Here is a 21,623-nt window from a genome sequence, read left to right on the forward strand (position 1 = left end):
GACAAATCCAAGAAGCATATATTAAGGGACAGCTAATATCTGTTATTTTATTTTTATTTCAAGTGACGTTTCAGCAAAAAATTCAATAACACAAAATCATTTTTGAGGCACCTGGGTCGTTCAGGGGTTGAGCATCTGTCTTTGGCTCCCAGAGTCCTGGGATCAAGTCCTACATCAGGCTTCCCATAGGGAGCCTGCTTCTCCCTCTGCTTATGTCTCTGCCTCTCTCTGTGTGTCTCTCATAAATAAATAAAATAAAAATAAAATCATTTTTTAATCTGGTGTTTTCATAATTAAGTCACAAAAATCATTCTCTCCTTCCCCCTACCAAAAAAAAATTCCCTTTTGCCTTTAGGTGACTAGGGAATTGTTTTTGTTTGGGTTTTTCTTTTTTAAACTCAAACTTGGAAGTACTGCTTCAAATGTAAGATTTTCTAGTGTCCCATTTGACTACTTTAAAAAGTATAGCTTATACAGCAGTGTTTAGATTTCCATAGCATTTGAATATTCTGCATGAAAATGCAATGAAGTCAGAACAGGAGACAGAAAGGAGGTTGAAAGCCTGCCTGAATAGGCTCTACCCCTCATGCTTGGGCAGGGCCTCTTGCCATCAGTCCCCTCCCTCATTCACCCAGTACCCAGGAGCCAGAGAAGCTTCTCCAAACATAAGTCTGCTTACACCTCTGTTCTAGGCTGAATTGTGTCCGCCTACCCCCAAACTCCTGTGTTGAAGTCCTAATCTCCAGGACCTCAGAATGTGACCATTTATGGAAATAGTGTCTTTAAAAAGGTGATTCTCTTTAAAAAGAGAGGGTTTGTGGGGGTGGGGGACGGGACTCTGATCCCGAATGGCTGGTGTCCTCATGAGAAGAAGACATGAGAGGGCAGCCCAGGTGGCTCAGCGGTTTAGCGCTGCCTTCAGCCCAGGGCCTGATCCTGGAGTCCCGGGATCGAGTTCTACATGGGGCTCCCTTCATGAAGCCTGCTTCTCCTTCTGCCTGTGTCTCTGCCTCTCTCTCTCTGTTGGTCTCTCATTAATAAATACATAAAACCTGCAAAAAAAAAAAAAAAAAAAGAAGAAGAAGACATGAGGACAGAGACATACACAGAGGAAAGGCCAGGTGAGGACCTAAGAAGCCAGCCATCTTCAAGTGAAGGAGAGAGGCCACAGCTGAAACCAACCCTGCTGACACCTTAATTTCCTGTAGCCTCCATAACTGTAAGAAAATTAAGTTCTGTTGTTTAAGCACCTCACTCTGTGGTATTTTATTATGGCAGCCTGAGCAAACTAACATGGCTTCTCTCTCTCCCTCTCTCCCTACTCCTCCTCTATCTCTCCCTCTCCCTCCCTCCCTCTCCCTTCCATCCCTCATCCCCTTCTTTCTCTCTCTCATCATGGACACTGTCACTACAGCAGACCCAGCTACAAACTCTCATGGACCCTAGACATTTTCTTCATGGCATGTACAGAGGTTTTGAAATTATATATGCATTTACTTGATCATTTCTTATTTTTTAAAAATATGTATTTATTCATGAGAGACACAGAAAGGCAGACACATAAGCAGAGGAAGAAGCAAGCTCCCTGTGGGGAGCCTGATGCAGGACACTCCCACATGAGCCCTGTGGGATCATGACCTGAGCCAAAGGCAGATGTTCAACTGCTGAGCCACCTGGGCACCCCTACTTGATTATTTCATTCGTATCCGTCTCCCCAACTTCATCATGAGCTCTAAGAGGGCAGCGACATGTCTGTTTTGCTCTCTGTTGTATTCCCAGGGCCTCACATAGTAGGTACTCAATGAAAGACCACAGTTTCCACTCACTGCTGGTCTCAGAGAAATGGCCAGGTCAGGGGGGATGAATTAAGATTTCTAGGTATAGGAGCTCAGTCAAAGGCATGAAAGCTGACCCTAGAAACAACTCACCTCTTTGCAAGAAGATATTCGATTACCAGAACTAGCAACTACTGACTCCGCTTCCTGTCCTGAGAGACACTGTCCACCCCACCACCACCCCCCACCCCCCACAAAAGGCCTTCAGCTGGGCAATGGAAGGCCCTGCATTCACCCTGCGAGGCATAGTCCCTGGCCTTGACTTTGACATCATTTCCTATGACCTCTTCTCTGCTAAAAAAAATCAAGGTTCCCAGTATTCCACATCCTTTGGCCACTCCCTTGCCTTCTGGACATTTGTTCCCCAGCCTTACCCCTTTCAACTATCCTCTCGGGAAGCAGCTTTTCTCTTGAACTTGTCATTATTCTCAAACATGATGAACATCACGATCACATGTACCCTTTTTAAGAACAACATTCCTGGGCCTGATGCCCAAAGACTCTGAAGTTCACCTGGAAAGAAAGCCGAGTCTGTTGCCATCTCTTCCTAAGTGATGAGCCACCCTACCATGGATTATCTCTGTATCACAGTAAATTTATTTGAGTGGTTAAACTAGTTTAAATGTTTTCCAAAAAGTACCCTGGGGATGATAGCAAATTTGATAAACACAACGTAAGGTTCTAACTGTGTGGTAACTAACACTGGTGATGTGCATCCTGGCTGACAGATTACTTCCCAGCCCACCTCTCATTTGATTCCCCCGACTCTGAGGAGGCAGGAGAGAGGGCATAGCCACTATCTCCCATATGGGCAAGGACACTGTGGTGAGTTTCCTGCTTGGGGTGCACATTACAAATGGTAATTGTGACACAGCTCAAACATATAAGCCCCTGGAGTGCAGGTGCATCATTACCTAGCCTCCACAGCCCTCCCCTCTGCCATTAAAACAACTACTTTACACTTTCTGAATTCTAAATTGAAGCTGACAGGAAATCAACGTGGACTAATAGAAATGCATTTATTAATTATTTCTTGAATGTCTCCCGTGTGCTGAGCACTCTTCTTGGAGTTGGGTGACCACAGCAGTGGCCAAAGCAAACCAGGCCCCCAAACACACTGTTTTCTGTAGGTGGAGCCCCTGCTGCCTGCCCTTTCAGAGCCAACTCACAGGAGGCCCAAATTCACAGCAGCCACAAAATGGATACTATGAACATCTCTTTCTGAAAAACATGTCTTTAAAAAGATTATCCTTAGGCTAATACACAAAATACACATTTCCATTGAAACCAAATGGCCAGAAACATTTTAAAAGCATGGTTTTACTACAGCCTTGTAACTCTAGAGGAAAAGAAATATAAAATAAAAAGACCCAATGGGATTTTTTAAAAAAAATTTCTAGATCATCTGTCACCTGCATGCCCTATGCAAGCCCCTTCACCTCTTCCTGCCTCAGCCTTCTTCTTTGCACATATCCCGTCGTGTTATTGGAATGAACAAATGAGCTACACTTCCACAGCACCCAGGACAGTGTCTGGCACACAATAAGCCAATCTCCGAAACCCTTACTTCCACACAAGTCTTTTCGAAGACATTTCTTCTCACCCGTTAATAATGAATTTTATTTTATCTTCTCACGTACTCTTAGGTTGCCTTCCTGCCTTCCCTGAGATTCCCAATCATTCCCAATTTAATATCCACCATGAATTTAATTAAAATTCTGTTAGCGTCTACCTCTTCTAGACCATTAATGAGGCTGTTAGATAAAATGTAATAAAGATCCCTTGAGCAGCTCAGGAGACATTGCTATTAATCATTGTTTACTTCTCCACAGCCTGTGTTCATACTTCATGGACATGTCCCAACCCATTTGTATAAACCCACCTAATATGACTTTGTTTTTCTAAATGGTGTTAAGCACCTTTCAAAAGCCACTGCACATGGTGCTGCCTGCTGCCGCGGTGGGACCCTGCCCTCTCCCGTACCTGGGCTGGCACTCCTAGGGATGGGCCTGAGCATCTGAGGGCGGCGCTGTTCACGTCTGATACTCTCACCCATCCCTAACCCACTTCCACACACACGGATGAAAATCTCTCATATTCTACTCTCAGAAATTCTGTCCTTGAAGCTGAACAATCTCCTTTTAAATATCCCCCCAGCTACCCTGGAAAGGGTGAGACCGTAAGTGCATATTGCCTCTCTCTCTCTTTTTTTTTTTAAGATTTTATTTATTTATTCATGAGAGACGCAGAGAGAGAGGCAGAGACATAGGCAGAGGGAGAAGCGGGCTCCTCACAGGGAGCCCTTATGCAGGACTCGATCCCAGGACCCTGGGATCACGACCTGAGCTGAAGGCAGATGCTCAATCACTGAGCCACCCAGGCAACCCAGTAAATGTGTATTATTATTGATGTCTTCAAATTACTTCTGGAACAAGGAAATTAACAAATAAAATATACCTCATTTTGAATGAATTCCAATCCTTTCCTTCCCAATCTTAGGAGACTCATGATCAGTTCTGCTACTCATCGTTTCCTTTGGGGTCTGTGAAGTGTTTCTGTGTGGTTTGGAGGCACAATTCATGACTTGAAGGAAAATGATCCGGGTTCTAGCCCTGACTTCAACACTCACCACCGATTTCCTCACTGTGAACACAAAAATAATTATTAGTACCTCAAAGAGCTCTGTGGAAGATTCACAGAGATTCCATACCAAGATGTCAGGTTTTGCTTCAAATCTCACTGCTGCTGGGATAAAACTTAGGTTATATTGTCAAGCAGTTTTTCAGACAACAAAGAGAACAAAATTTGATGAATCTATCAATTATTTTTATCTTTGATAGCTTGTGTTTAAACCACACTCTGGTCCCAGAGAAGAGCTACAGGACCTGTGAGGTCTTCTTCCCAATTCCATCCTCCAATTAGGAAATCCCAACAGCCTTCCTACCCAAAGTATGGTTCTTGGACCAACAGCGTCAATATCACCTAGGAGCTTGTTAGAAATGCAGAGTTCACTCTGGAAAACTGTGTGGAGGTTCCTCAAACAGTTAAAAATATACCTGCCCTACGACCCAGCAATTGCACTGCTGGGGATTTACCCCAAAGATACAGATGCAGTGAAACGCCGGGACACCTGCACCCCGATGTTTATAGCAGCAATGGCCACGATAGCCAAACTGTGGAAGGAGCCTCAGTGTCCAACGAAAGATGAATGGATAAAGAAGATGTGGTTTATGTATACAATGGAATATTACTCAGCTATTAGAAATGACAAATACCCACCATTTGCTTCAACGTGGATGGAACTGGAGGGTATTATGCTGAGTGAAGTAAGTCAGTCGGAGAAGGACAAACATTATATGTTCTCATTCATTTGGGGAATATAAATAATAGTGAAAGGGAATATAAGGGAAGGGAGAAGAAATGTGTGGGAAATATCAGAAAGGGAGACAGAACGTAAAGACTGCTAACTCTGGGAAACGAACTAGGGGTGGTGGAAGGGGAGGAGGGCGGGGGGTGGGAGTGAATGGGTGACGGGCACTGGGGGTTATTCTGTATGTTAGTAAATTGAACACCAATAAAAAAAAAAAAAGAAAAGAAATGCAGAGTTTTAGGCCCCACCCTCCATCTATACCCATCCCATCCAAGAATCTGAATCTTGACAAGATGATTTATATCCATATTAAAGTTTAAGAGTCACTGCCTTATATAATATCCTTCATACGTGGACTAAGAATCAATAACTGAACAAAGCCACAGTGTATATGCATGCATGCGTGTGTAGGGGATGATGCCCAGGTCTTAGAGCATCCAAATGTCATTAAACTCCTTTCCAAAAGTAAAAGTAATGAACTTTTAAGGGGGCTATTTTAAAAATGAAGATATAGCTTGTACATTTGTGAATTCTCACCTTACTCACTTTGACCTAGAACCAAATCTCTTGATTCTTTTTCCTCCCTTCTTCCTGTTCTCTGGGTCACTTGATCTCCCATTTGTTTCCTGCTTCCTACTTAGGAATTGGGCACCACAATGCCAGGAAGGATTTATGCACATACACATATGTGTATATACATTTCAACCCAGTGCCTGAAGAGGTGATTATTCAGCAGCCAGGACTTATATGTAGCGGTGGGTGTGGATGAGTCTGAAATTCAACCAAAACCAGGGAGCTGAGTACAGTCTAGGTTTATCTTTGCTTCCAGTTGTCATACTACTTTCTGAAAATTAAAGATTGGCCTGCAGATGCCACTGTTCTTTGGTGGAACTTCTTTCAGTAGAAGATTTAGGAGACATGAAACTCTCCTCCTCAATCTTTTGATCTAGGCTCATCCCCTGTGAGATGCCCAACCATAGACTCCCATGTTACCGAATCCCTCTAAATTACATATTGTCTTAGTGTTCTTAAAAAAAATAGTACTTCAAAATCATCACAAGTTACTCAACTAGATTAGAGCTTTCCTAATCGGCAGAGATCAGGTCTCACACAACTTTGGGGAGGCACCAGAGCAACACTTAGAGCCACTAAGCAACTATATGACTTGGAGACACAGACTTCCTAAGCCTGTTTTCTCAACTATAAAATGGAAATAATCATAGGGTTATCATGAGAACTAAAAAGTAAAAAAGGATTAACACATAGAAAGTGCACGAGAAAGACTGCTGATCACTTGGCCGTGGAAATGAGATGAGACCTGAGCACCACCATATCCATTTCTCTCCTTTTACTGGGGGAGCAAGAAGGTAGTAGAATGGCTGCTCACACAGTAAAACATGTCTCCTGGTTTCCCCAGCATCCGTCAGTGAATTGTTCTTTGTACATCTAACAATTTGTATGTCAGCAGGAAGCCTTGAAAATGACCACGGAGGGCAGGCTTAATGCATCCACAGCAACAGATTCTCATCTTCCTGTTCTCTGAAATGCGCGAAAATTTCCTGCAAGGTGTAGGTCCTCTGCTATGTGAGAAAAGCATCTGAACATCGGGGATGGGGGAGTGCCGACATGGGGTACCTGACGCACACAGCGAAGCGAAGGAGATCAAAGATAATTAGATGCTCCTGAAATACCTACATGTCTTCTAAAAACCAGGAGGAAACATGGATGGCCTGCAGCTGACAGATTACATCTCGTTGCCTAGCACTGGCCTGAAGTGGCTGGGAGCTGCTAGGCAACCCAGCCTCCTGGGCTTGGTGATCCAGCAAACACCAGGCAGATGCTGCTCCTCCGCTGCCATGCCGCCCCTCACCATTTTCTCATCTGTAAGAGTCACACCTGATTAATGTTTCCTCTGGACTTGTTTCTGCTTGGACAGGGCCACAGCGACGTGCAGGATTGCCCGTGCTCAAGTGAGCCTGGCCACCAAGCTAAAGAGTGCCCCAGGCAAAGAACAAATGACCGTGTCAAAACAAAACTGTGTGGAGATCGAAGCCTGAACGCTGGACTGTAGGATGAGAATCAGAATGATCTCCTGTAGAGGCTATCAAATGGCCATCTGCATCCAAGGCAGATTGGTCTGGTACTGATTAAAATGCCCTGAGCCAAGTTACAAAGACACCCGAGTTTATTCTCGTCACTGAATTATTTGGGGCAAGAGAGGGCGATTTTTCCTAGCAGGGAGCTTCTTCGAACTGCTCACAGTGTTTACACTTTTTGGCAAATCTCCTCCAGTCCTATGACAGAGCCGAGTATAAATATAAATGATTGATAAACTGCTTACTCCCTACTCGCCCCAGGAGTATTTACATTATTCGGATGCAGGGTAGAATTTCACAAAGGAAATAGGAAAAGCAATCTTTTGTCCTCCTTTCTTCCCTCCCTTCCTTTCTGTTTAACAAAAAACAGTAACAGAGAAGTAGTGACTTATTTAGCAGGGCTCTATACTAGCTCCTGCTCTCCGGAGACTTCTTATGATAAGATATGAACATTTTCAAGCTAACATTGTTAATCATACACCAGTGAAGAGTTACTCACTCTAGTTTTTCCTGGTCTCAGGTTTATTAGAGCTTTCTAGAATGATGAGATGGTGGTTTTCTTTCCAAGCGGGGCATTCCTATTTCCTCCTTTCCATTTCTTCAGTGTTTATAACTTTTCAAAGCATATCCATTTTTTTTAATTGCACTGTTCCAAAAACTCCTATGCTCTGGTGCATGTAAGTTAATTATGATGCTTTTCATTTAGGAGAGAAAGAGGCTGAAGAAAACTGTAGAGCATAGTGGAAATGAATTTCAGTCCACAAATTCAGGTGTAAAGGAAATACCAGTCTATTTAGGTCAACTGGAGTCTGAATCAAGGTCTATCCCAATGGACTGGAAGATATTCAATATTCGAATTATTTTTTAAAAGATTTTATTTATTTATTCATGAGAAGACAGGCAGAGACATGGGCAGAGGGAGAAGAAGGCTCCCCGTGGGAAGCTTGATGTGGGACTTGATCCCAGGATCCCAGGATCATGACCTGAGCCGAAGGCAGCTGCTCAACCACTGAACCACCCAGGTGTCCCATCAATATCAGAATTATTGCTGTAGAATCCAGGAAGCTTAAGAACCGCCTGGAAAATGGAGTGAAGGCCCTTACCTCCAGTCTATGGTAGTTGCTATGGTACTCTCAGACCCAAGTTCATGTGGTCCCTTAAAGTTCTTGCCTTCCATTCCCAAAATCTTTGTCAAGTCCTGGAGCCCAGAGGCAAGGAGTCTGCACCAGCCCTTGCCTCTGAGGGGAGCCACTGCTCAGCCATCTGGTCTCTGTCCTTCCCTTCTGATCCAGAGAGAACCATCTCTCCTTTCCTACCCCCAGGACTGCTATTCTTCCTGACTGCCCCCGCTGTGCCTCACCCCCACCAATCTTGAGCTATCTCTTTGATGGCTTAGGTTTCCCCAGTCTGCAGAAGCAACTATTCTCATAGAACTAGGATAAGGCGGGAAGCCTGGGTGGCTCAGTGGTTGAGCATCTGCCTTGGGCTCAGGGTGTGATGCCGGGGTTCTGGGATTGAGTTCCAAATTGGGCTCCCTGTGAAGAGACAACTTCTCCTTCTGCCCCACTCTCTCTGTCTCTCATGAATAAATAAATAATCTTAAAAAAAAAAAAAAAAGAACTAGGACAAGGGACTTTCTTTTCACCATGCCAAAGTTATGCTTTTGTCACATCACTAACACAACTCTTATGGAGGCCACTTACTACCTTCATGTTACCCAAAGCATTGTTAATTCTCTGCGCATTTTTACATTTTCTCTCAGCAGCATCAAGGCTGACCGCTCCCTGCCTGAACACTGCCTTGTCTCTGCTCCCAGGACACATCCCCCTGGTTCTCTCCCACTTCGTGGCTGGCTCACCCTTGTCCATCTCCCTTTCTTGGCCTCCTACACCAAACCTCTAATGTCGGAGTGAACCCAGGTCTGTGGTCTTCTTCTGGGTCTACACTCTCCCCCACACTATCTAATCCAGTTCCCCAGCCAGGAAGACCATCTATAATATTGACTCTCACATGTGTGTTTCCAGTCCAGAACTCTTCCATCAGATGCAGATATACTTCCAACTGCCTATTAACCTCGTGACTCGTATGTCCTGTAGGCATCTCAAAATTAACATGACCAAACCTGCCATCTCACCCCCTTGAGCCTTCTGTCGATTTGATCAGCCCAAAACTTGAATCCTCACTTTCCCTCATACCCATTATCTAATCCGTTAGTAAGTTCTTCAGTTGTACCTGTAAAATCAATCCCAAATCCCATCACTTCTCCACATCTCCACTGGCACAACCCTAACCCAACCCCCATTACTTCTCACCTAGATTTCCACAACAGTGCCCTGTCTCCATGGGCCCTGAGTCTGTCCTTCACACAGTAGCCGTATGCTCTTTATAAACAAGATCATGTCACTCCTCTGCTGAAGACCTTCTAGGGGTTTCCCATGATGGTTATCATAAAACTCAAACTCTCTGACCGTGACCTGCATGCCTGCCTCAGTAATTTCACCTTCCCCTACTCTCCCACCAACCTGTCACACTCCAGCCACCTGGACTGCTTTCAGCCCCTGCACCTGCCAGGCTCACCCTTCCCTAAGACCTCAGCATTTCCTATCTCTGGCTGGAACCAGAGTCACCCCCTTCTCCTCATATGGCTGCTCTTTTCACCATTCAGGTTTCTCCTCACTCAGAACATTTTCCCAGATTCCAGCTGAAGCATCCTCCGGAGTCACTCTACTTCACATGACCTTGTTTTATCCATAGCACTTTTCAGCATCTGAAATTTACCTACTGAAGGTCTATCCTTACCTACTGACCTCACTTACCTACTGAACTAGACTATCATTACCTGACTAGAATGCAAGTTCGTGAGATGGGCATTGTTTTACTGGACTTTCCCCTCTGCATCTCCCAGAGCAATGCCAGATCTGCCTGACTTCCACCTCAGCCCAATGGTCCCCAAACCTTGCTGCTCATCAGAATCACCAGAGGTGCTGCTTGAAATACACTGGCCATGTGAATTACACATCAACAGGATTGTTCTTTTTTTTTTTTTTTTAATTTTATTTATTCATTCATGAGAGACACAGAGAGTGGCAGAGATATAGGCAGAGGGAGAAGCAGGCTCCATGCAGGAAGCCTGATGTGGGACTCGATCCTGGGACCAGGATCACGCCCTGAGCCAAAGACAGACTCTCAACCACTGAGCCACCCAGGCGTCCCACAAGATTGTTTTTAAAGTATACATCTCTGTCCTGGACCCACTGAATCAGGATTAAAGGTGAAGTCTCTGATTTTAACAAGTCCCACGCAGTCACACCTATGGTGTGTGACCACCATTGCATTGGGTGCAATCGAAGGATCTTCAGAAGATAAAAATAAAGGGGGAGGTTGCATCCTGCTCAGGGAAGGGAGGAGGCTCCGAGTTCAGAGTCACAGAGCAGGGTGAAGACAACACAGACACCATTGTTCTACCAAAAGAGCATGGATTAAAAACAATGAGAATAATTTCCATTTCTGCTAAATTGAGAGTGTTTTTTTCTTTCAAAGGGAAAATAGGTGTTTTTTCAAGACTCTGACTCTTTCAGCTGCCTCAAGGCCCAGGAGTCAAAGCTGGGTCTTCACTCAGAAAGAGGTCACGAATTCTGGGTGACTCTCGTGGAGAGCGGGACATGTCCGCATTCTACACAGGGCATCCCCTCAGCAGGTGGATCTTCCTGGCCCACAGGCCTCAGCAAGAAACCACCACCCCACCTGGAGCTCTTGTTCTGGGAGATGCCTAGACAAATACTGTTACCCTGCATGCCCGACACACGGCCCTGCACAGCCTCGATGCTAGGGGCTTGTGCTCTAGCTAACACAGGATGTGGAGCAGCGGTCTCAGCCTCCTTCCACAGCAGAATTTCAAAACCCAAACACACAGTACAGAACTCTGTCCCTTCCTCAGACTGTGATTCTTAGGAATTCCAGTGTCCAGGGTTCTCTTGAACCATAGGCATAGCAACTTCCTGTATCTCTATGTAGATGCAGGAGACACTGAGGGCAGACAGAGAAGTGGGCTGTGTTTTAAGCACACCACAGGCCCCTGATCTTGCGCTCTTGAAAACGCCTCCATCCTCTCTCCCCATTCAGTAAGATAGAATCCACCTTATCCCTACTAATCTAGCAACTCACTGACCATTTTATTTATTTTGCTTTATTGTGGTAAATGCGTATAATGTAAATTTACCATTTTAACCATTTTTAGGTGTGCAGTTCAATAGCACTACATACATTCATACTGTTGTGCAACCATCAATACCTTCCATCCCCAGAACTTTTCCATCATCCCAAACTGAACCTATTAAACAATAACTCCCCATTGCGCCCTTTTCCAGGCCCTGGTAACATCTATTCTACTTTCTATCTTTGTGAATTTGACTACTCTAAGTGCCTCCTGGAGTGGAATCATACAATATTTATCCTTCTGTGTCTGGCTTATTTCACTTAGCATAATGTTTTCAAGGTTTATTTGTGCTGTAGCACACATCATATTTACTTTCCTTTCTAAGGCTGAAAAATAGTCCATTGCATGTATGTGCCACATTTTGTTTATCCATTCCTCAGCTGATGGACATTTGAGTTGTTTCCACCTTTTGTCTGTGTGAATAACGCTGCATTGAACATTCGTATACAAATATGTTCAAGTCCCTGGTTTCAATTCGTTTGAGTATATACCCAGAAGTGAAATTGCTGGATCATATGATAATTCTACTTTAATTTTCAGCAATACCCATGCTATTTTCCTTAGCAGCAGCACCATTTTAAAGTCTCACCAACAGGGCACAAGGGTTCTGGTTTCTCCACATCCTTGTTAATACTTGTTATTTTCTGGTTTTTTGATAATAGCCAACCTAATACTGTGAAGTAGTATCTCATTGTGGTTTTGATGTGCATTTCCCTAATGATTAGTGATGTTGAGCATCTTCTCATACAATTGTTGGCTATTTGTATGTCTTCTTTGGACATCTGTCTATTCAAGTTCTTTGCCGATTTTTGCATTGGATTGTCTGTATTTTTGTTGTTGAGTTCTAAGAGTTTCTTATATATCCTACATATTAATTCCTTATCCAATACATGTTTTCAAATTTCTTTTTCCATTTTGTGGATCATCTTTTCACTTTATTTACAGTGTCCTTTGATACACAAAATTTTAATTTTGATAAAATCTGATTTATCCATTTTATTTTGGCTATCTTTGGTATCATTAACAAGAAGTTATCACCAAATCCAATGTCATGAAACTTTTCCCCTATGTTTTCTTCAAAGAGTTTTATTTTATTTTATTTTATTTCTTCAAAGAGTTTTATAGCTTTAGCTCTACATTTGGGTCTCCGATCCATCAGAGTTAAATTTGTATATAGCATAAAGGGTCCAGCTTCATCTTTCTGTGTATGGACATGCATTTTCGCAACACCTTTTGTTCATAAGACCGTCCTTTCCCTCAGTGAGTGGTGTTGGCACCCCTGTTGAAAATCAATTGATTATATGGGTCATTGGCCATTTTTAACCCTGAAAATAATAGCATATCAATCCTACAATGTGTGTAGTAGCACTTGCTGCATGTCCAGAAGTTTGCTAAATAAAGATGAATAAAATCCAGTTGCAGGGAGTTCAGGAGTACACATAAGAGGCCAGACAGAAACCCAAACAACTACAATGAGGTAGCATACGACATGTGCTCAAAAAGAGGCACAAACAAAACCCTGAGGGGTCCAGAGGAAAGCACAATTAATTCTGGCAGTGGATACTGAGCAAGTTTTCATAGTGTGGACAGTGTGAGAGCTCCACCTTAGCATATGGATAGGATCTCCTCATGCAGAAGCTGGGTGGGGGAAGCAATTTCAGATGAAAGGTGCATTGTAGGGGAATGTCCAGAGGTGAGAAATTACAGAGGCTTCACTTTGGCTGGAACACAGGTTGAATGTGGAGAGAGATTGCATGGGAAGAATGTAAGTTACTGATGTCTTTTCCATCAGCACCTCAAACAACTGCCCAGATTGGCAGAGCCCCAGGGGTCAGGGATGGAAAGTAGGGCTTAGAATATGGAAAGAGGAAAGAGATGAGGAACTGGGTTTCTATGCACCATCCCAAGAGTGGTTTTATAGGGCGTTCCTCCCAACAGTTTCCAGAGTGATGTCTCAGGCTCAGAACTGAAGTCCTGTCATTAAATGTGCTCCTTCAGCAGCACTCCAAGAAGCAGATGATGCCAGATCTGGTTCAAAACTCCAGGCTGCTAACTGATTAAGGCCCCTTGAGCCACAAATCCTGACTTTGGTCCATGTCCCACTGAAGCGAGCACAGAGAGCAGGACCCAGGAGTCAAATTGCCCCTGGCTGGGATCTGTGTGGTCTCTCTGGGAGTCAGCCCACAAGAGGACAGTCCACTCATGTGGCTCAAAGTATCAGCACAAAGTATAAGAAATAGTTGAATGAAGAGAGCACTTCGTGCTGTTTCTTCCAAGTCAGAAACAGCTCATAGGCTGCATTGGTGAGCATAGGGCTTGGGGACTGGAGAGAGAAATAATGGGAGCAGGGATAACAGGGCTCGAGGAACCAGCTTCGCTTCCTGTGAGTGCAGTGCAGGTGCATAGTACCCCCAAGGAACAACTGGCCTTTGGCCAGGCTAGTGCTTTCAAACATTGATGAGCAAACCCATCATGGCACTGTAGATACACACACACACACACACACACACACACACACACATATATAAATAATTGAATCATAAAATATATAATTGTATAAAGCAATACCTCCTGGAACATAAACAATAAAATGTACAAAGGATGGACTGCTCCAGGGTTGCTTAATTCAACATTTTAACAGCCTCTGCTTTTCTCCATCTTCCCATTCTGCCATTGCCAGCACGTTCGCTACTTCCTTGGCATTCACGGGATGCCAGCAGCAGCTTTAGGTGACACACTTCACACAGCAGCTTCGGGTGACCCACTTTTGGAGACATGAAAGGACCCATTATCCTCTCAGGTCTCTTTCTAAAAGTAAAGAAGCTTAACATAGAAGCCCCTTGGCTTACAACTCAAAAGGTGGTCTCATATGGACAGCGTGTGGGACCCACAGGCCCCACCCCAGGCCGCCAGAATCAGAATCTGCAGAATCCCAGGTCATGCACATGCACAAACAAGCTGGGGAAACACCTCCACAGCTGACTCCACTGGCCAGCATTGCATCTCACACTCCAGCTGAAGCCAGTTACTAGCAGGCAGACTAGAATTGCCATTGTTGGCATAAGGCAACCAAAATTCACCCCTAGGGGTAGAGAAAGAAGTCCAATCTTCTTTGAGGCTGAATACCTGAAAAATATCAAGTTTCTATCAGTAAGAAAAGGTGGAGAAAGGTTTTTGGTAGGCAACTAATGATGGGTGCCCCAGGGAGCAGACAGATAAGCAAGTAAAATATAAAATGGTGTGATAAGTACTATGAGATATTAAATCTGCTGTTGGAGCCCAGGAAAAGAACTGAGTAACTGCCTTGGAATGTTGATGAAAGCTTTATAGAAGAGGTGATACTGGGGAGGGTTTTTAAGGATGAATAGGAGCTTTCCTACAGATACTGGGGTGAAGGATAATCTAAGCCAAAGAAATAGCATATGCAAATACAAGATCTGTTTGGGGGCTCCTGAGTGACTCAGTTGGTTAAGTGTCTGCCTTCAGCTCAGGTCATGATTCCAGGGTCCTTGGATAAAGCCTCACATAGGGCTCCCTGCTCTTCAGAGAGTCTGCCTCTCCTTCTCCCTCTCCTGCTGCCTGCCGCTCCTCCTACTTATGCTAACTCTGTCAAATATATAAATAAAATCTTTTTAAAAATGTGCTTGGAATATATTTCTGTTTTGCAGCTCTGTGAATTCCCCTCAAGGTCATAGTATCATCATTAACAGCTCAACATGGCTGGAGCACAGGATGTTTGGGAGAGAGAGGGTATGCCAGGAAATGTGGCCAGAAAGGAGAATACAGCAGGGAGTTATGCTGCAACATTCTTCAGAGGAACCAGGCTTTCTTTAGTCCCACAGGACCCTCTCACACTGTCTTACTTAATTAGTCTTTCCCAGGTATGTTAACTCACAGATCAAGCCACTGAAGCCCTCTGTCCTTGGTGTTTTAATCAAGAGAGATGACATAAGGAGAGGAGGAGACATAAAAACACTTCCATCCACTGACCAAGTCTGAAGTTGACTCTTGGATGCTGAACCAGGATAGAAAGTGGGAAACACTCTCCATCAAAGACAATGCTTGAGTCTCAGCTTCTTCTCTTTGGTCCCTGGCAGGAACAGGCAGTTGGAGGGTTCATAAGATAAGGAGCCTTGATACGGAATTAATTATTTCCCTCTTCAAAAATGATGTTGAGGGACACCTGGGTAGCTCAGTGGTGGAGCCTCTGCCTTCGGTTCAGGTTGTGATCCTGGGGTCCTGGGATTGAGTCCCGCATCAGGCTCCCCATGGAGAGCCTGCCTCTGCCTACGTCCCTGCTTCTCTCTGTGTGTCTCTCATCAATCTATAAATTTTTTAAATCTTTTTAAAAGATTTTTTACTTATTTATTCATAGAGACACACAGAGAGAAGAGGCAGAGACACAAGCAGAGGGAGAAGCAGGCTCCACACAGGGAGCCCGCCACGGGACTTGATCCCAGGTCTCCAGGATCACACCCCGGGCTGCTCTTAAATCTTTTTTAAAAATGGTGTTGATGTGGGTGGGACAGTAAGAGGAATGAAGCCTTTTATATCTTTTAATAATGTCCTGAGTGCTTAAATTAAGTCTTCTGTTATTCCAGAAATTAGCTATTCCCCAAAATGACCCACCTCTCTCAGGGCTGTGTCTTATTAGAAAGATACCAGTTTAAGGAATTCTTTAAATGATTAGGACGGATTTTCACTGAAATGGGTTAATCAAATTCTGCCGCCAAGGAATATAGGTATCCTACCACGTCCCTCATTCAACAGCCAGCTCTTACTGATCCATAGGGACTCATGGAGAGAATACTTAGCTTTTTCCAAAAATTATTTTTAAAACCACTTCTCATAGGTTATTCTTTTTTTTCTCAAGATTCTATTTATTTATTCATGAGAGACACAGAGAGGCAGAGACACAGACAAACAGGCAGAGGGAGAAGCAGGCTCCCTATGGGGAGCCCTATGGGGGACTTAATCCCAGGACCCTGGGATCACACCCTGAGCCTTCATGGGTTACTCTTTATCTACAATGATTCCACAGCAAAATGCATATTCGGTATATTTTTTTAATTTAACACTTCAAATGTTCATGGTATACTGCAAATAGCTTCCTGATTCCCAGATGCTGCATCACCAGAATACATCTGGGAATCATGCATGACCATCAGCCAACAAAAGCATCTTCCCAAGAGAATTATCTACACATGATCTCCTGGCAATGTGTGGATATATCACAATGTATATGAATGTGTATAAAGCTGTAAACATAATTATTTTTCACACTAGCAGAATTTTTATTGTTTAGGTGGTTGTATTCCAGGTTCCTAAATTTTTCTTCCAACAAATGTAGCAACTAAATTCCAAGTCAGTGTAAGAAGCATATTATAGGTGGAGATGGGGAATTAATACGGAATAAGAGGTCTCTGATTAAACCAGTAGTACTGAACATCTAACTATATAGTCTTCAAAACAACATATGAAGTATATCTTATTTTTTCTCATAAAGAAAAGTTTCAGGGAGGGAGTCATACTCAAAACTATATGGCCCAGTGAGTGGTGAACCAACATTTGAACCAAAGTCTTTGACTTCACGCTGCCTATTAATGTATACTATCTCATTATTATGAAGTCTGTTCAAAAAAGTTATTAGTGCAACTTCAGCACATTGAGCTAAAATAGCAATTTGAAAGACTGCTAGATGATGGGATGCAAAGACAAGACACAGACCTCTCAGGCCTGGAGGAGCCTATAGTCTGAGGCAGGACAGCAGAAAGCCATAAGGCAGAGTACGACAAATGCTATTTAGAAGCACAAGATGTTCATTGCACCAGCAATAGTCTCCCACGTTCACACCCTGGTGAGCTCCCAGGGCTGCCTCCTCTAAAAAGCTGCTCAGAAATCCCTCTCTGACACTTTCTCCTTGGTTCTTATAGCACCTTCCACAAGCCCCTCATCATACAGTATTAACAATATGCATTACATGTCTGACTTCTCCTAGACTTTAAGAAATAAGGGTTATCTGTTTATAACATCAGTCACTTTCTGGGAGACCAGAGTTAGTCAGCTAATCTGGATCACGTGATTTTACCCAACTATAAGGTTCATTAAAGAGAGACATTCCTCCCACAGGAATAAAGAGGGTTCCTAGATCAAGGGCACACTCAAACCTTATCTGGCCTAGAATCTCTAAGCAAGATCTCAGAATCTATTTATAGAAACATGTAAAGCTAGCATCTCAATTAGATTGTCTCTTTTTTATCTCTAAATACTGTATACAGAGCACATTGTTTGGCACATAGCAGAGGTGGTCAATACTATTTATTGAATACATAACATATGAACAAATGAATGAAAAAACAATATAATCTCCCATTATATATATATATGTTTGGATTTTATGGGATTGTAGAGGCTTTTCTCATTTGAAAACATGTTAATTTGGTTTTTGAAGCTATTATTCAAGCTGAAATTAAGATTAAAAATGAGAATGCACAACATTGGAACTTGGAAACTGGATCTGATATTATGCTACAAGGACAATTTCCTCTTTGTTCCAATGCCTTGTCTCTGGATTTTATTATGTTTCCTACATTTCTGGCATTCCACAGGGGTGCTCACAGGATTCCCGAGGGTTCCCAGCAAGGAATCCAGAATCCATGAGGTCCTTTGGTCCAACTCAACTTCTGAAAAGCTCCTTAGAAGCAAATGTCTTCTGCTTATTTTGAGTTCACTATGCAAATGTATGCTAACATCAGCCAAAGCAAATAGTAGATATTCAATAAACCTTTGTTGAATGGCTAGTAGTGTCTCACATATGTACAGCACATTTTTACTTATCAAAAAACATTAATGTACTTGATGTCATCTGAGCTTTAAATTAATGAGATACACAAGGTTGGTATTCTACTTTATAGATGAAGAAACAGAAATACAGAGAAATGATTTTTCCAGAAAAATGAAAACAGGACAACTAATAAATCTGAATTTCAGATAAACAAAATAATTTTCAGTATAAATTTGGGACTCTGCCCCATTGCCAAAATGCAAAGACTTAATAATACTAAAAGATTATTCATTAGATTTACTAGAAATTCAAATTTGACTAAGCATCTTGTGTTTTCTCTGGCAACACTAGCCCAATATGGTGTGTTAGTGGCAAGGCAAGAGCCAATGATCTCATCATGATTGAATCGTTGAAATGCCAACATTAGTCTATATTTAAACCAAACACAAAATGATAGAAATCAGGAGATGCCTAAGTTGAAATGGTAACAATAAGGGCAATGAAATTTTGTCACAATTTCCAACCGCTTTAGGAAAAAAGCAACTTAGCCTAAAGTAACTATGATATTTCATGAGGCATCTTAAATGTAATGAGAGTTTTAACTCGTCCCGAAGATAAGATGTAGGCAACTGGCAAGCTTGTGTGGCCAGCCCCAGAAGAATGTTATTTAGTGGAAAAACTTAAGAACCCCAGGCAGAGAGATGACAAGTTTTTAGCGTGTGCCTACTCTGATGATGCAGAGATGAACCATAGAGTATGGATCTGCTTTCCCAGAGCAGAAAGCCTAACCCTGTAGAAAGTTTCCCTTAAGGGGCAAAGAAGCCAGAAACATCCCACTTGCCATGTGTCAAACCATAGAAGCAGAAAAGAGCAGCTACTTAGGCTACAGCATTACTTATCCTACAGATGATCCCATGTCTGTCTTCCAAGGTCACATTCCAGAGAGACAGCGGCTGCAGGAAACATGAAAGAGCAGTTTCCCTACAGCCTCTATAAAACAGGAGAGAGTACAAGTAGTCCTGCATTCCACCAAGACTTATAGAGTGTAATGTGGACTGGAAGGGAACATTCCCCGCCTCAACACATATGCATCTACATGAGCCTTTGACATAGAGTAGGCAGATGTGGCCAATTTACGAGAAGGTTCATTCAGGAATGTGTATAAGAAACCCCCAGAAACATTCAAACACACCTTGGGAAGACTTTGCAAGGGTGGGAGGGACTCTGTCAGCACATGAGGGCAAGAGACAATAAAATGTTGGTGTGACCCTGATAGTGCCATTGGCTGAGGAGTCTTGGGTTATACAAGGTAGCTAATTACACTCAGTTGTCAACCACTGGATTCTGGGAAATCACCATGTCCAGTTTCAACTATGACAATACTATGTGGCAGCATACCTCAGCTTCTTTAATTAATGTTATCTTCTTGAGTTTACTTCCGATGGTAAATGATTTAAATACTTTAAAGTTTACTTAAATGGTTATGTTTTAAAATATTTTTTATCATCTCAATATATGTAATTTTTATTCGCCTTTTAAATATATTGGCAGGCTCATTAAAGGACCGGATAAAATATTAAAATTTCCCGAGGTAAGACAACCTCCCAGTTCATGAGAACTATATTGCAACAAGCCCTTTAAAGAGAAATATAATGAGAGGGCCTTGGGAATTAAATGTAACTGATCCTATCCTAGAGTTTGTCTAATGAGACGCTTAGGACTTCATATTTTCTTTTGCCACGGGCACCTCTGCTGGTGATTAAAATGCTTTTTTTGAATACAAGAACAAGTGCAATATAGTTAAGACTTTTCTCAAGAACAGACATTAAAAAAAATAAGCATATCAGAATTGACTTGCTAGTGTTTGTAAAAATTTTATAACAAGGCAAGATTTTGTTAATTCATCCCAAATTTCCATATTATGCAAAAACAAAAAGTTGCTTTTCTCATCTGCAAAGTGAGGCTAATACCTAGATTTGCTAGTCATGGCAATGTGACATCCAGTTTTTTGTTTTTTGTTTGTTTGTTTGTTTTGTTTTTTGCTTATTTATTTCATTTTACTCTATTCCTTTCCATAATGTCTCAAAACATTTCCATGGATAGATTTTCCCTAGCTCGGCTTACACTCAGGTGTACAATAGTCAAAGTCCCAGGAAAATGTACTTTTCCATACTAACACAACTTTTTCTTAATTTTATCTACTACTAAAAAGTGCCTCAATTGAGTTTCCAAATTTTACTCACCCATTCTCCAATTTTCTTTGTCATTTGAAAGCCACAGCTCACATACATTTGTACTTCAGATTTGTCCTACCTTCGGGAACAACATTCCTCTCTCCTGTTCTCCAACAGCCACAACCTCTCAGAAGCTCCTCTACCTTTTGTAATCTACCCATATGATGTCATACCCCTGCCCCTCCCCATCATTCCAATTACCTCCTCAGATTTTCTACCTCCTCAGACTTTCCTATGGCAAATGACTCACTAAGTTCACTTTAGCAGAGGTCAACCATTCTCTTCTGCAACCAGCATATATATAAAAAATCAATAGCATTGCACCAAATAAAAACCAAAAGTAGTATTAAAATACAAATGTGGATCCATATACGGATGCAAGGTTCCTATAGTAACTTGAAGTAAATTGTGATAAGTAAAAGATGAATGCTGTAATCCCTGGAGTGAGCACCAAAATTAATGAAAAGAAATACCTAAAAAGCCAAAGGCACTAAAACATTTCATTGACAGAAAAGAAAACAGAAAAGGAAGAACGGAGGAACCAAAAATAAAGGCAAGTTAAAATTAAATAACAGAATGAAAGACCTAAATCCAATTGTAAATTAATTACATTGAATGTAATTGACTTATCACTGATCAAAAGGTAGAGCATTTGAGATTACCTAAAAAGCAACACCTAGCAATATGCTATCATATAAGCATTTAAAATACAAAGACAAAATAGGTTGAAAATAAAACAATGGAAAAGACATCACGTGCAGTGAGCATAAGAAAGATGGAGAGACACGATTAATATGAGACAAGATAGACTTTAAGACAAGGAAACTTCCAGAGACAGGAAAAAGTTAAGATAGAACAATCATAAATGTATAGCACCTAATAAAAGGGTTCCATAATACATAAAGCAAAAACTCTAGACTGAAATAGATAACAATTAGAACCAAGGCTTTCTCAACAAATTGATAGAACAGGTAGACAGAAAGTCAGTAATAATATAGAAAGCTTGAACAAAATCACCAACCACCTTGATCAAATTGAGATTTACTGATGCTCCACCCAACAATAGCAGGACTTTCAAGGGCACATGG

The 21,623-nt window shown here is 42.3% G+C and overlaps 1 long non-coding RNA gene across 1 annotated transcript; it reads right to left on the bottom strand.

The window, feature by feature from the left end:
• Positions 1-38: 38 nt before the first annotated feature.
• On the bottom strand, positions 39-20,663 carry LOC119865896. Its single transcript, XR_005378353.1, has 3 exons — positions 20,545-20,663; positions 4,293-4,478; positions 39-1,052 (listed from the first exon to the last, which is right to left on the bottom strand). It is a non-coding gene; the product is annotated as an uncharacterized LOC119865896 (long non-coding RNA).
• Between the last annotated feature and the right edge of the window lie 960 nt (positions 20,664-21,623).

The sequence above is a fragment of the Canis lupus genome, chromosome 25 (genome assembly GCF_011100685.1).
Source record: "Canis lupus familiaris isolate Mischka breed German Shepherd chromosome 25, alternate assembly UU_Cfam_GSD_1.0, whole genome shotgun sequence".
Classification (NCBI taxonomy): Eukaryota; Metazoa; Chordata; class Mammalia; order Carnivora; family Canidae; genus Canis; species Canis lupus.